The 15,983-nt window shown below is 31.2% G+C and overlaps 1 protein-coding gene across 5 annotated transcripts in view; it reads right to left on the bottom strand.

Annotated features, from left to right (window-relative positions):
* LOC130448864 (FMRFamide receptor-like) overlaps positions 1–15,983 on the bottom strand; it is a 416,668-nt gene that overhangs the window by 183,594 nt on the left and 217,091 nt on the right. For 3 of the 5 annotated variants that reach the window (XM_056786416.1, XM_056786414.1, XM_056786417.1), the window contains one exon: positions 10,931–10,951. The exons of 1 other annotated variant lie outside the window; for it this stretch is intronic. The gene's annotated coding sequence lies outside the window, so the exon portion shown is untranslated. Of the gene's footprint in view, positions 1–5,746; positions 5,945–10,930; positions 10,952–15,983 lie in introns of all 5 variants that reach the window. One more of the 5 variants, XM_056786415.1, reaches the window with a different exon arrangement.

Genomic DNA, 15,983 nt, shown 5'->3' with positions numbered 1-15,983 from the left:
GTATCAGTAGTAAATAAGTGAATAATTGAAATATAATTCCTACAGTGATTCTTAAAATCCCCCCAATACTTGTTTTAAATAGTAATACTTAGAATTATGAAATTCTGAGTGTGAAAGTGACCTATTGTAAACGTCTTTACTAGTAGTAACACGTATCGTAAAAGGCGTTTAGATTTAAATATTTCCACAGCAAAAAATCTAAGGGTGTTAAGTCCTGTGAACGAGCTTGTCATTCCATTAGACAGCGTCGTCCAATCCATCTGCAAGGACATTCCTCATTTAGATAACGTCTTAGTGCAAAGTATTAGTGAGGAACATTATTTCCAGGTTACTGCATTAGTTATCTTCGAGAATTTGAAGAATTAACGGTTGAATTCCGTTTTCTAATATCTCGACATATAAGGTTAAATTAGAGTTCCAAAAAAGAGACCCGACTATGTGATTTCCTCAAATATCTGCCAAGACATTTGCTTTTAATGGGAACTGTGTATGTTTTACACGAAACATGTGAGGATTTCTATCAATGCAATACCTCACATTTTGAGTATTAACATAACATTAACACAAATTTGCAGTCTTCCATCGATCATCATCTGAAAGTTGATGCACCATTTTCAATTTGTATCTGTACTGTATTGAGACTGACTCCACAGGTAGAAGCTACTCGGGGTGTAAAAGAAAAAGGATTCACCACAATCTCTGCAACTATATGAATTTGTTCATAAATACTTATATTTGGTCGACCTCATCGTTTGAACACTACCTATTTTTTAATTTATGAAAAAGCTCCCTCAAATAACCACTCGGTATAGGGCGATCGGGGTATGTCCCATCAAAAATGTGTTCTGTCGCATGAAAATCATTTCCACTCTCACACTTTCACCAATAATTAAGATAACTATAACACGTACCACTTTGTTTATTTAGAGACTTAAACGTCTCGCTTGACAATAATCAAATTAAAAATTCCGGATTTCATCGCCTGTGGAAACGTTATTTGAAAAATTTCAACTTTTTTTACAAACAACCATAGGTGGAATTTTGAAGTCTAAGAAATCAAAAGCAAAGAAATGTGATGATTTCAGACTAATAAGCTTAATGAGCCAAATGTTTAAGATCCTATTTAAAATTATATAAGCCACAATCTACCATAGATGTGAAGCCGATGAAAGCGATACCCAATTTGGATTTCGCGAAGGTCTAGGAACAAGGGAAGCACTAGCCAACTCATTAATACTCTTCCAAAAATGTTGAGATATGAGGAAATATGTCTATGCTTGTTTCATAGGCTACGAGGAAGCCTTCGATAGGGGTAATCATACCGTTCTTCTAACATTACTACAGAAAATAGGGTTAGGGAAACAAGACATCGAGTTTATTGGAAATCTTTATTGGAACAAAGAAGCAACGGTTGGGTATGGACAAACGACATCAGAACTAGTGTGTATAGAAAAGGGGGTACGACAAGGTTGTGCTTTGTCACCAAGCGATGGCGAGGATGGAATAAAAATTAACTGCAGGACACGGTTATCATTGCAGACAATCCAGAAGCCCTTCAACGCCTAATCAATAAAGTTGTAGAAGTGGGAGATCAACTAGGCATGAAAGTTAATGAAACAAAAACAAAAGTAACAACAAGTATGATATATTGAACTTAATAATAGGAGGAAAAATCGAAGGAAAACGTGAACCTGGTCGCAGACAACATTCATGGTTGAACATAACGAAATAAGTATGTCGAAATTGTCGCCAACCTTCATTAATTGGAGATGACACCTGAAAAAAAAGGAAAAAGGACCAAACAAAATTAGTACGATGGAGTAGATATTCCAAATATCTTTCACAAGAGGTATCAGATGCCATAAGGTTCAATTAAATATTATTGGTTTCAGATACTTGGTGATATCGCTGATTCCTATTACGTACGTCATCTGTTAATACTAGTAGTAAGGGAATTACAACATTTCATTTTTACACTTAAATTATATCATCCTGTATCATTGTTCAAAAAAAAGTAGAGCTTTCGAGACGCATTTGGATTTGAAAGAAACATGGAGTGGTTGTTTTCAAAGTACTAAGAAATTGGATACTATGAAAAAATGTAATCAGGAAAGCGACGAAATGCCATAATAATACCCAGTAAGGTATATAACTGAGCATTTTTCTTTGAAATGGTGAATTAATTGACAAACAAATGAAAGTTTCCATTGAATGCTCAGCTACAGCATAATTATCTTGATTGTTTGGTATATTCGAAAGAGTATGGTTCAAACGGGTTATGCAGGTTCCCAACACTAAAACTAAAGTTCGTGTTTTTGCCTCAGGTGGATTTGAAGCCGTTGCTCATTCTCTGGTAACTCGATTCACAACTTTGTAAAAACTAGTTATTAAACATAAAATATGAATAAATAAAGTGGTTTCAATAATCTGACTACTGTTCTCCTTGGATGTCCAGACTATTAAGAACACTCTATGCGTATTTATGGATCAATCAATACAAAAAAAGGGTAAGTAATTTGATAAGTTGATGGAACTTCAAGTACCTAAGGGACAAATGGAACAGCTTAAGTGAAACGTTGAAGACTGTCAGTTTACAATAAATCTAAACCAATACAATAGTAAGTAGAAGTTGAATAGGTAGATTTATGATTCTTCACAGCCACATTGATATAAAATAAAAGTTAGGTAATGGAGCATAAAATAAGAAATATATTGTATAATTTAATATACTGTTAAAAGATCTCAAATAGTTCCCATCAGGAGTGGCGAGATAATTCGCTTGTATTTTCATTGCCATTGAATCACTCAACAATTTATTCTCGAATTAAGAATTCAATAATAAATAATAAAAGAAAATAATTTAAAATAATAATAGTTCATTAAGATAACGTTGTGTACTATCCGAATGTTGAGAATAGTGAAAATAAAGTAGTTGACGTATTTCTGAATCATTAGCTAGGTGAATAATTTGAAGAGGTTGAGTATACGTAGTTGAGGAACACGTCTGGTTGCTTCGAGAGGGTTGAGCATGCGCAGTTTAGACGAGAAAATGTGAGTGGTTGTTTACAATTCTCAAGAATTATCTCTCCAATTCATCCAGTAGTAGTAATCAATTATTTATTTGAATTAACTTAAATGTATCATCATAATTGGATTAATAAATTTCATAATGGGAACACAACGTTATGAGAATACAATTATATGAGTGGAAAAACTAGTAATCCCAGGAAATACTGTAGCCTTATACACAATTCAAAATATAACCTAAATATCTCTTATAATGCTGATCCATCTAATATTGAAGGTGTTTTCACGTTTTGAAATGAAGAAAATATGTAAAAATTTTCCAAAAATAGCTTATTCACTTATAAGACTATACTTTTCTACATAATTCCTTATAATTTTGAGGAATTTCTGGTATTGTTAAATAAGCTTCAGTTTCTCATTATCAAATAATCGTCAAATAAGGTTGCAACAATTTAACACAATACAAAAAAGACGTCTTGATAATTCCTCAGTTGAAAAAAAGCTGGTATAGTCATTTCAAATTGAATCATGGATAATGATGTTAGTTGCTCACTTTTGGTGCGGCCGTCTTGAAATGTTCTAACCCATTTTATTACCCTCACAGCACCAGACACATCACTGATTTGAAGCTTTTAGTTCCGAGCAAACGCAGCCACTGGAATTCTCAGTTGTTGGTGGGATTTTAAAATACGAAGACTTGACCGAATGGTATCGTTACGTCGCGTGTAGCGCAATTGCCCAAAACTGCGACCGTAGAGATGCTATATTTTATTACGATGACTATATTTTCCATATTATAAAAACTTAGTATGTAGTTTGTTATCACCAGATTTATAAAAAGTATTCATTAGTTGTGGTTATTTTGACTACACCTTCAAAGATGATAAACCGGAGATAACAATTCATAAGGTAGGACGATTTAAGTTTGACAAATGGATATGTTCCAGCTATTCCTGGATTTATTTACTCTCAATTTCTTCGTTTACAAATACTTATTTCTGCAAACATATACCGACTGAATACCATGGAGATTACATTCGATTTATTTATGTAATTAGGTTCTTTGAGATGGTACTATATAACTAATATTTTTTATTATTTGAAGGTCTGATTTATTCATTTATTGTAGAAATGACTCATCAGATAATTCAATAGAAAGAAAAATTGGAAGTTTAGTTTGGAAGAATTGAAGTTTTTTTTTAACTTATACTTATCTATTGTCTGTTTCGACATACAGGGATGAATCAAATGTTTAATAACACTCCATCTAATACATTAGACCATATTTAGCAAATGAATTTCTGTACTTTATAAAATAATTGCAATTAAACGCAAAATTGTTCAATAACTGTGAAAGCAGCATTTGAGAATTATTCTATTGATTTTCAATTGTAGTTGATTAATTGCCTTACTTTGTGATCGGTTATATGAATTTGAATCGATTATCCATAATTGGACCAATATTACAAAGCTTTTAATTAAATTTCAGAATCATCTATTCGTCTATTATTAGTTTCAAATTTGATTTGCTTCTCCAACATCGTTTAGAAGAACATCAATTAATTTTTGATAGCATTCAAGGAAATCAAATTCAGTAATTTTAAGAGTTTGTCACAAGTTACTCAAAATTTTTATTGGGAATAAATAATAATTATTTATATAGCTTTTCAATAGTACAGTGGAGGTATGAAATTGCCATGATAAAGGGAGAACGCATTGTAATCAAACAATTTAAAATAGAAGACATAAAATTGAATCATTTTCTTATATATCGTGTGACTGGCCGTCATCTTACCAGTGGCATTTCTAGAACCTGACCCTTACATTTTCGAAATGACTTTTGAGAAAACTTCATGTATATAAATCAGCCGGAGATAAGTCGGGTTGCAGGAAGGCCATGAAATAACATCTATGTGTGAGAACAATTTATTTGGGAACATTTCTTTATCCACAGCTCCCTTAGGATGTATGATTGCGCCATCTTGCTATATCCATGCTCTCTTATTGTAACCCTCAAAATTATAAGAATCTGATTAACAGTATTGTTAAAGAAGTTCGGGCCAATTAGGTTCTTTGAAGATATTACTACAATTACACTGTCTGAAGCGCGTATTTGGATACATATGAAGATACCATTTTTCAATTCCCTGTCTCTGACTCCAGAAAATTTTGTTAAGAGGTGTAAGCGTTATCTATCTTCATTTATGACTCTGGCAAAATTTTTCATTAGACTCAGCTTTATTTGGAGTAGTAGTAGGATTTTTTTCACTGTAGACTGAAGTTTCTTCAATTACATCGTTAACTCCACGCTCAAATACAAAAAACAATTCGGTATATTCGCCTTGCAGTCCTGTTAATATTGCTCTAACTTCTAGATTAGCGCAAATATTACGGCCGGTTTCATAATACGTTCAAAGGAAGCTTTAAATTGAAATTTTTCATTAAATTAAGTCGTTTGTTTCATAATTGATATTTAGCCTGAATGTTCTTCTAATTTTAACTTCAAGATAAAGTCAGAAATGTTTTACTTTAACACATTAAAATCTACTCTAGCGGCAAACGTCAAATACAAACATTTGTATGTTTGAATTCTAAGATGACCCAAACGTCTCTTTAATAAGTTTTGAAAAATAAAAGGTTTATGATACAATGTCTAGATATCATGATACTCCAAGCTCATGCGATGATAAAAAATATATCGATATAGATAAAAACGTACCAACAGTATCCGATGCTCGGTTTCGTAACATTATAGCTCGTTAGCCAGCTTTCGTTCACGGCCAGATAATATTCAATAACAGTGCTTCCAGAAGGGATTTTGAGGAAAGACACTTTGGAAGATATCTTTTAGGCAGTGACAGCGAATATCGCATTCAGAGATACCTCATGACAAAATTAGGAAACGTGAATACAAATGCTGAAATTAGAGAGAGAAATGTTTTACTATCAAAAAATTATCACAATTTGTAGACAAAAGCTTAAAAATACTGAAAAACCAACATAAAAATATCTAAATAAAGATACAAATGAAATGAAATTTTAATATACAAAAGAAAACGACAATGAGTAACAAAATTATAGGTAATAGTAATAAGTAATAATTTGTACATATGCATATCCGGAATTGAATATTACTATTAAAATAGAATTGTTTACAGAGTAGAAGGCACTTTCCAGTAAACATTCCCTCAAGTTATTACGGAATGCGGGAAAAGATAATATTGATATAATTTCAATTGACAAGTGATTGTGCATTTTTCGCATTGTAAAATATTGAACCTTTAACTAATTCTGAACGTGGAGTAGGTAGTTAAAGGTAGTGCTCCACGTTCCTAAATGGATAGCCGTTCACTTTTCTGATACTGGAGAAGCGTGCTTATGAATTAGGCAAACGAATTCAAAGATAAATAAGGAAAGAGTCAGAATTTTCAATCTTTTGAAGAAGTCCTGCTGTTTAGTTCAAGTAAATGTCTAACATCTCTCTTTTGTTGTTGGAGGATTTACTCAAATTGAGTTGCACCACACGTCCACTAGAAGGAATATATAGGAGATGCAAGTTAATATGGGCATAATAAACTGATCTCAGCGCAGAACAGGAGGAATTTAATTTCTTAGATACGGTGGCAATATGTAATTTCCATTTCAAGAATTTGTCCACAATAAGCCCTAAGAATTTTACATATTCAACGACGTGAAGGTGGTGTTATTTATCAAAAAAAGCAGTAATCTATTTTTATATGATAAAACTTTGGTTTTGAGACAGAGAAGATTAGAATCGCACCATGATTTAAAGGTGATAAGGTCACCAGATATGGTCCTATGATGTGCCGTGAGATCAGGGTTGCTCCAAAAGAAAAATCACAAAAAGTTGTTGCAGTGGAGTGATGGCTATTTAGGCTAGAGTAGACATTATTTAGAAGAGAGAATATAGCATCATTTGTGCATTTTTTACTCCGAAACTCGAATTGTGTGAGTATTTTACATTCAGATACAAATGATAAAAGCCTCTTAACCAATCTTTCTATGATCTTAGATAATATAGGAAGAGGTGCAATTGAGCGATAACTCGATGCTTGATTTTTATCTTCTCTATGAAAACCTATGATTATTATAGCCGTCTTAAGGCAATTGGAAAACGTGCCAGTTTGAAATGAAACATATGCAATTGGACAGACTCAAAAACACTTAATGTAAGTCAATCAGTTCCAGAAGAGTATATATTTTGGATATCATCAATTGTATTGCGAAGCTCTGTTAAAACTACGGGCATAAAGAAGACTAGAAGAAGAAGGAGATATGAAAGCGGATCATGAGAAGGAGTTATAGAATTTGATAAATTTTTGGCTATAATCACAAAGTAATTATTGATGTTATCAGCTGAAGTAGAAATTATGCTCGATGAAGATCATTCACAATGGACCATGTTTCTTTAGAAACGTTACGAGAAGATCTCATGTTATTTGCTAATATACCTTTAGTGGACCAGGACTTATTTTGCTTATTTTCAATACACCTGAGGGGAAAACAATTGGATGCTAATATTTTTATGAATCTAGAAGATTCGAAGTCCACAACATCAGAGAGCATGTTCCAGTCAGTTAACAACGCTTTTGAAAACTTTTTTCCTAAAAGATACGGCTTGATTTGGGAGAAGCATTTTCAGTATTGTATTTTACCGAAAAATACTGCTTCATGATCGGAGAGACCTGAATTAAAGACAGTACAGTCGATGGGTTCTGGATTATACGATGATATTTATACAATGAATCTATTATAAAAATAAAGAAAGTCGTAGAAATGAAAATTGTACATCAATCTTGCAAAATCTTCAATACTTACGATTAAAAATTATAAAAATTATCATTGAATGGAATAATTGGGATGAAAAATTGAACTGGCACACAAGAGCACGCCAAAAGAAATGTTAACTACAAAATAACACTCAATTCTACGTTTCATTTTATTTCTTTTTCTAACGATACATATTGGAAAAGGACAAAGTATTGTCAACCTCTTTGGTTGAAGGAGTCTTCACTTGAGAGGCCGTCACATATCTATTATGGGGTCACTTCACTTAAACAGCTAAGTCAAAGGGCTCTTTACTTTAAAGGAACCTTTAGTTAAAGTGCCAGTTAGGGTGTGATTATGAAACCGGTTGTTATAATTATACTGTAAATAATACGTTCTTTTCAACAACCTTGGAACGGTATCTGAAGAACAAGGTAAAATATTTCATCAGGACATGTCAGGACATTGAGAGGTGCTGTACGGATAACGGTCGGAAGCAATGCTTGCCGATTATTGTTAGTTGATTTGCAAGAAAACTCTATTACAAAACGTAGAAAGAAAAAAAGTGGAAGGATATCAAACATATGGTATTAAATTTATTATTTGGAATAATTGTAATAATTATTGAGATAATTATTTATTTGTTGCATCCGATCTATAATAATTTTGTATAAAGATAACGAGAACAAAAAAAGATCGTTGTTATTTATTTGTTTAGAAATATTCACTGGTAAAACGTTACGTACAGATATTGAAAGACGTACATAAATTATTAGCATTTCAAGGAATTTAATGGGTTTCAAATAATAATTTTATCATCATAATTTACATAAAATTTGGAGACAAAAATGAAACACGAACAGTTCAACACTGCTCCAAATGAATATTCCCTAGACGTCACAGCAAAATTATTGTACCTACTACATCATGAAAAACATAAAGAAGCGCATCTTATTATTAGCTTGAAATAAAAAGAATTAAATAGATGGATTCAAAAAAAATCATTAGTTTGGATTATCGCGTTGGAAATATTGAGCTGAAAAATGATTTTAAAAAATTGTTTTTATGGCAATTTTTATGGAAAAATGTAAAGCTAGTATATACTTATATCAATGGAACGCAATAATCTCAGCATTTTATGAGCATCAAAACAAGAGCGAAAGGTACAAAAAACTTTTTAAACAACAACTTATTGAGCTAAAAGATTATTAGTCACAGAATTTATCACAAATATTAAAAAAATTTTCCAACCATCTCATAGCTATATCAAACTCTATTGAACAAAAATCGTATTTTTAAATAACCAAAAAAGAAAAAATAATTATTGGGAGATAAATCCCCTCAAAGTTAACAGGAAATGTTCTGTGGAATCTTAGTTTCCATTAATCCAGATGGGGCTTACAACATAACTCAAGTAACTCCCTTTGAATTAAAACAGGCGTAAATTAAAGGAGTAGTTGTTCGAAGGGATATATCCGCCGTATGGATTCATAATTTATAGATATCACACTTGAGGTCTTTTCGGAAACTATGATCCAGGATCCCATAGATGACCGATTAACTGATTTCGTATCCGAAATGTTTGACCGAGTTTTTGAACTTCGCAATCGATTTTTAGTGAACATTTCATATTTAATACATGCATTCAACAGAGGTATTAGTGTAGTATCCATCCAATCTTTCTTCAAATCAAATGAGTGATCTGTTCAATAATTCTTCATCATAAAACTTTTAAAATACATGGAAATGGGCAGAGAATTAACAGTAATAATGAAACCGATAGTGGAAATTATTTGATTTTGATATTGAATATGAGAATGAAAACTTCGACGAACGAGAAGACGGGAAATAAAACGAAACCGTCGATTATTACAAAATATAACAAAAAATAACAGGAAAAATTGAAAGTAGAAAAAGAAAAATCTACACAAAAAAGGTTCTACAAATTATACTCGATACTTGTTAATATTATAGTAAACAGAATTGTTCATTACACGAATGAGGTATTTCGAAAATGACAACTAATTTCTCCATATCCGTGAAAATATTCGTCGTATAACTCATTATTGTGCCAATAATAATTAATAAAGGATTTATACAAGTTACTTAAGAAAAAAAATTCTAATTCAAAATCAGAATACCTTGAAAATATAAAAGTTATTCATTTATGGGGTATTTTCTTATAAGTGAACACCTACCAAAAAATTTCAGTGGAACCTGGTGATACAATTTTTATTATTTTCCAAACTGATTTTTTCACGTATTTTTGAATTCTGATTGAGTAACTAGAACATTTACTGAACATATTCTTGATTTTTATAATTATTAATTAAGAAAATATGCATTTAGTCATCTAAATATTATATATACCTCTTTACGGTGCATTTTAATTCTATTTCAACATCATAGCATATACATTTGTATATACTTATGAATTAAGAATCAATAAAATCAAATACAAGAAACTTTATTTGCATAACATCATTTTTGTAATGAATTTCCAAGTAACCTAGTAAAATATTTCTTAAGTACATATTATTGCATTTGATCTTTGATCATTTCACTAAAAATGTATTTATTTTTATAATATTATGATATTAATATTAAGTCCAATACTCAACACTCATGGTGATCATATAAACACTGTTCACAACGTCCTAGGCAGCCCAAACTTTACCCAACCGAATAACTAACAATTTCAAAACAATGAGATTTATGAATGAAACATTCTGTCTCTACCCTTCAATCTTTTTGGAAATGTCTGAACTATTATATGGTTATTTCAAGAGAGATGATTTTCCAAGGAGTCTATACTGAGGTCTCAAAAATTTGATCCATTACATGCAAGGTTTTATTCGATAAGAAACAAAAGAAGAGTTGGTATATATGGAATCGGTAATTCTAAACTCTATGCAACAAAGTGGATGTTGAACAAAACCGGATTCAACAAATCCGTACAACAAAAGACATAGCAGGACTAGTTTCCTCGATTGAGTTTCTTTCTACCTAAGATAGGGAGAATTTGTTTTATCTGATAGTTTATAGTATCCTGATATCGCACATTTCACAATTATGGATATTCTATTGAAAATTTAAAAAAAAAACTTATCAATACCTGAAGTAGATGGAGTTAGATCTGAAACAAAAAAAAATATTTCATTAAATTGGTAGTACAATAAATTTTTTGACAGATAATGATTAAGTATTGTTTATTTATACCATTTCGTGAAGCATTAAAGTACTTGTTTCCGCCAAATTTCATCAGATGTGGCGAAGTGAAAGTACTATGAGTAGCGGGATAAAGTGAGAGTCATTTTCGAACAAACGCAAATTGAATTTAGACATTTTTACAAGATGACCAACAGTCCGTTTCCAATCATCATCAAATGTGCTTCTACAGAATCTCATAACATTGTTCAGTTAAATGTTCTTCTATTGTATATGGTGTTGACTAAAAGTTTTACATATCTCCCTTTGGGGTAAAGCTTAGGGAGAAACTGTCCCTTATAGTTAATTATTTTGAACAGACTTTTGGGTATTTCTAGTATACAACCGGTCCACTAAAAATCACTTTCGATTAACAGGGATATTGCACATTCTTCACTTGTGATAATATGAATGATAAAACATGTAAAGAATGTGAATGTGTTTTGAGTCTTCTGGAACTAAAATATATGAACGAAATATTGATAAGATGGAATATATGTATTCTATATAATAATTCACTGAATATTACTATTTTGTTCCATTCCAATTAATGTGTCTCGACAACTAATATCATTGACACATGGTACAGTTATGATACAATCATTAGCTACGAGTATAACTACGACACCTCAGCATTAATATTAACAAACTGCTTGAATTATGTACATTGAGAATTTATATTTTACGATATAGACCAATGTCTTTCAAATATTAGATCTGGCATGGTAACTGTTTCACGTTACGCGAACTTCCTAGCTGGTGGTACTGTGAAAAACTAGTATGTGCTTGACTGTCGGTGGTATTTTGCAGTGCTGACAATTGGAAGGATCAGTAGCGGCCATTATATGTCGAGGCAGTCGAGTGTGCCCGATGCGTAGTCTACGTACAACAACTTGAGTCTCTACGACTCATGGGAGGTAGGTTTTTGAAGTCGATGAATCGTTGAATTTCATGTAGCTTAGTGTTGCAGCTTGACCAGTGGTTTTTCCATCAGTCGTGTATGGAACGTCTTATGCTATAACATCATTGTGGATTTGTATTCTGTGAATTAGCCGAAGCTTCTTTTGCAGCTTGATCTGTAAGTTCGTTCCCATGTATGCCAGTATGAGACGGTAACCAGATTGAAGTAATGGTAACACCAGAGCTTACAAGACGGTCAATGGAGTCATTAATATTCTAAATGGTAGGGTATACTGGATATATTTGTCTAGGGAAGTTTATTCATATGAGCGAGTCGGTGCATTTAGCTAATTGTCGTCAGGAAATAGGGAGTTCAAGGCTTGGATGATTGCATTTAATTCTCCTGTGTGGATGCTAGCCAAAGTTGGAAGACGATATCGGTTGATTATTTGATGTGAAGTGGCTACGGTACCACCTACGCCGACCTCAGATTTAGATGCATCAGTATATAGAATATTATTATAGTGAGTGGAATTGGTAATATTTTGAAATCTGGATTTCATGTTTAGGGAATATGTTGAGATGTATACCATTTTGGTTGTTACCTCTTCCAACGAGGAAAGGATGGGATGGGAAGGTAGGCTGTTTCAGATAGGTTCATATTATGATTAGAATTTAGAGGCAAAATTATTGTTGTTAGATGAACGATTTTTTTTTCATCTCTGTTTCTAATTATGTAAAAAGGCAAATTAATTTATAGTGAAAAAGCCAATATAAGAAACGTACGGAATTATGTTTGTATTTTGAATCTCAAGAAATTGGATTTGATGTAAGAGTAAGTAAACTTTTCTCGCGAATCATCTATCTCCAGATCATTCAAAATATGTTTATAAACGATCAAATTGTGTCTTCTTAATAAATAACGAGGAGAAGTAATTTATATTTAGAAATATATCCGATTTGATAAATTAGGATGACAAAAAACATAGTTCAATAACAACAAATGTCACAATGTTATTCTATCATAGTATATCATTCAATAAAAAAAATGAATGAAAATCAGTCAACCGGAATTGATTGTTTAGATGAACGACGAAATCACAATATCGTTCGTTTTATATGAAGTTTCATTTGATAAGCTACATCCAATTTTCCATTTTGTTTGTTAAAGAGTTTTCTAATTATCTTTTGAACGGTAAAGGTGGTCCAGAACTTTGAACTTTGACAAAGCTGGTTCTCAAACTCTGTTTATAAATTATATATCAGTATGTTTAGTTAGTTTCTGAAATGATTAATTTTTCTTTGAAACTGACTGCTTACAATCTCATGTATAGTCCAATTACAAGAATAATAATTTTTCTTCAGAGAAAATTTTTAAAATGTGTAGGAGTCGTATAAAAAGTATAACAACATAAGGAGGAAAAACATAAAATAAATAAAAATAAAACTTTATACACACATATAGAATGTGTAAAAAATATTGATAGTTTTTTTATGTTATGAATGATTTTAAATTTATAACATTGAACGTGATTCTTTTAGTGAGTATTTTTGCAGATTTCTGTTTACAACAAATTGATTTTATAATGCATTGGAACTGAATATTCTTTGATCCTTCTCAAACACGAGTCTTTGAAAAATATGTTTCCGTTTTTACACGTGTATATTAACTATATTCCTTTTCATATACACGTGTGTATTCAAAATTTCTACTTAAAGTAGGTTTCAGCGGCGGATGTACGAGAGGGCTTTCGAGCTGAAACCTCTCCCCAAAACATATAAATGTTTCTTGTAAAAATATAAATTGTATACCAATATATTAGTACAAATAGTTTCCTATAAAGCCTCATGACCAGGGCGGGATTTTGACAAAAAAAGCAAAATTAATGTTTTGAATGTGCAAAGAAATTGCTTTTGCTTCTTCAAGTTGGAACGAATTTACTTCTCAGTAACTTATAGAATTTTTTTCATAATATATTATCTACTTCTGTAATAATTTGAAGCTAAAATGATTATTGTAGTATTTATGTTGCGCACTGAAAATATTTCTTATATTCAAGCTTAAACTCATATCATTTATAAAACATTTAAAAATTGTCACCGACATGTTTCTCCTGGCGTTTTACAAAATATATTTCACCAAGTGCATCAATCTTTTCACATTAGAACACATGTTCTCTATTCCTTGAATAGATCCATAATTTATAATAAACACTTCAATAGTTAGTATACTGATAAGAGAGTGATTTACAGACTTCGATAACGATGCATATTCATTTATCTTTATGATTAAAAGCTGGTGTTTGTGATGTAAGGACGAAAATTCACTGCAATAAAGTATGTCAGGAGTTATTTTTTTATGATGAGTTAGGGTTATTATGTCATATTTCCAGAGTTAAAAATATGGATTAGGTCTTCATCCAAAAACGCAAAGATTCATAAACGACGCCATACTCAGGCCAGATGGAATATTTTGATATTTTGATTTTTGTTTCATTCATATATATATATATATAGATAGATAGATATATGCATCTGAATGTTCTCGATTTTAGGTATTTTCTGTTTTAAAATTAGTCTTTTTTGATAAATTGAAAAAAATATTATTATTATATTATTTATTTTATTGATAAAAATCAAAGAAAACTGTGAAATCAGTATGATGAATGAATATTGTGTTTACAATTACATTGTGGGCAACAATTGTGAAAATTGTTACTCCAAATTATGAGAAATGATGTAATAGATTGCTATCAAACTCTAAATCTTATTTCCAACCTGTAGTGGTAATGACATGAAGTTAATTATCTTAATGTCTCACAATCACCCCTGAAATTTTTTTCAGTAATCAAACTTCTTTAATAGATGTTTGCAAGAAGGAAGATTTAAAACTTTCTAAATAGAAGTGTATGTGAGAACGTATCCTTATTTTTATACATACTGCCAGCTGTAGATATCCAAGAACTTTCTGTACCACAATTTTTCATGTTATTTTTTTGATTGTTATTCGATAGATTTTTATAACGTAGACGAAGAACTCAATCATTAACTTATTTCATTTTCCGTATCCTACCCTCTTTAAACGTCAAAACTTCTATTCAGATGTTTGATGAATCTCCCTAAATTGAGAGCTGTACCCATTTGATTCGTATGTTTCTAAAACGGAATTTGCGAATTGATAATTGTGAGATAGACTTAATAATTTCAAACAATTGATTACGGTTAAGCTCTTTTAGATGTTTTAAAAGAGGTTATAAAGTAGTTATTTATGCAACAAGGGAGTAAAGTAATACGTTTTTTCACGAGTAGGTGAATGCAGCAATTCCTACGAGTGAAAAAAAGTTACTTTACTCACGAGTTTCCTAAAAAAAATTTTCTACGTTGACTTAAACAAATGTGACAAAACTCTTTTCAATTTTTATTTTGTAATAGTAATATTAAAAATACAACATTGACCATTATTAATTTAAAGTACAGAAGAAGTTACATTACTATTGGTCCTTGGTCTATAGTGCTTCTTTAATTGAATTATATTAACACCGGAATCCACTAATAGAGACACCAAAGAGCGTCGAAATGTATGCCCAGTGTAGTTTTCTGTATTAGATAAATTCAAATATATTGCGATATGCGAGGGAATTTTTGAAAAGGTAGTGATACTTACAACTTGCATTTTGTATTTTCCTTTTCTATACTGCATAAATAAATGATCTGTTTTGACATTTGTGAGTCGTCTGTATTTATATTTTTTATAAATTTTTACCAAGTTCGATCTATTATTATTCTACCGATAACAGTAAATCGACATTGAACTTGGCTTTTTGTATCAGGTACTTAAACATTTCTGGTATTATTAATGAACGTTACACTTCATTTTATAGTATAATTCCTCCCTCGGCAGAGCTCCTGCGATTCCGAATATTAAAGCAACCTGATAAAGATATTACAAATAATATATAAGCTTACATTAAAATTTTTTGGTGTCATACCTTATGCATGCTTGCTGGAGCTTGCAACAGAAACTTATCAATTTCTTCACGGGCAAATGCTTTAGATTTTTT

This window comes from Diorhabda sublineata, chromosome 9 (assembly GCF_026230105.1).
Source record: "Diorhabda sublineata isolate icDioSubl1.1 chromosome 9, icDioSubl1.1, whole genome shotgun sequence".
NCBI classification, from domain to species: domain Eukaryota; kingdom Metazoa; phylum Arthropoda; class Insecta; order Coleoptera; family Chrysomelidae; genus Diorhabda; species Diorhabda sublineata.
Note: the sequence above shows the minus strand (reverse complement) of the source record. Positions and strands in the feature narration are given on the sequence as shown.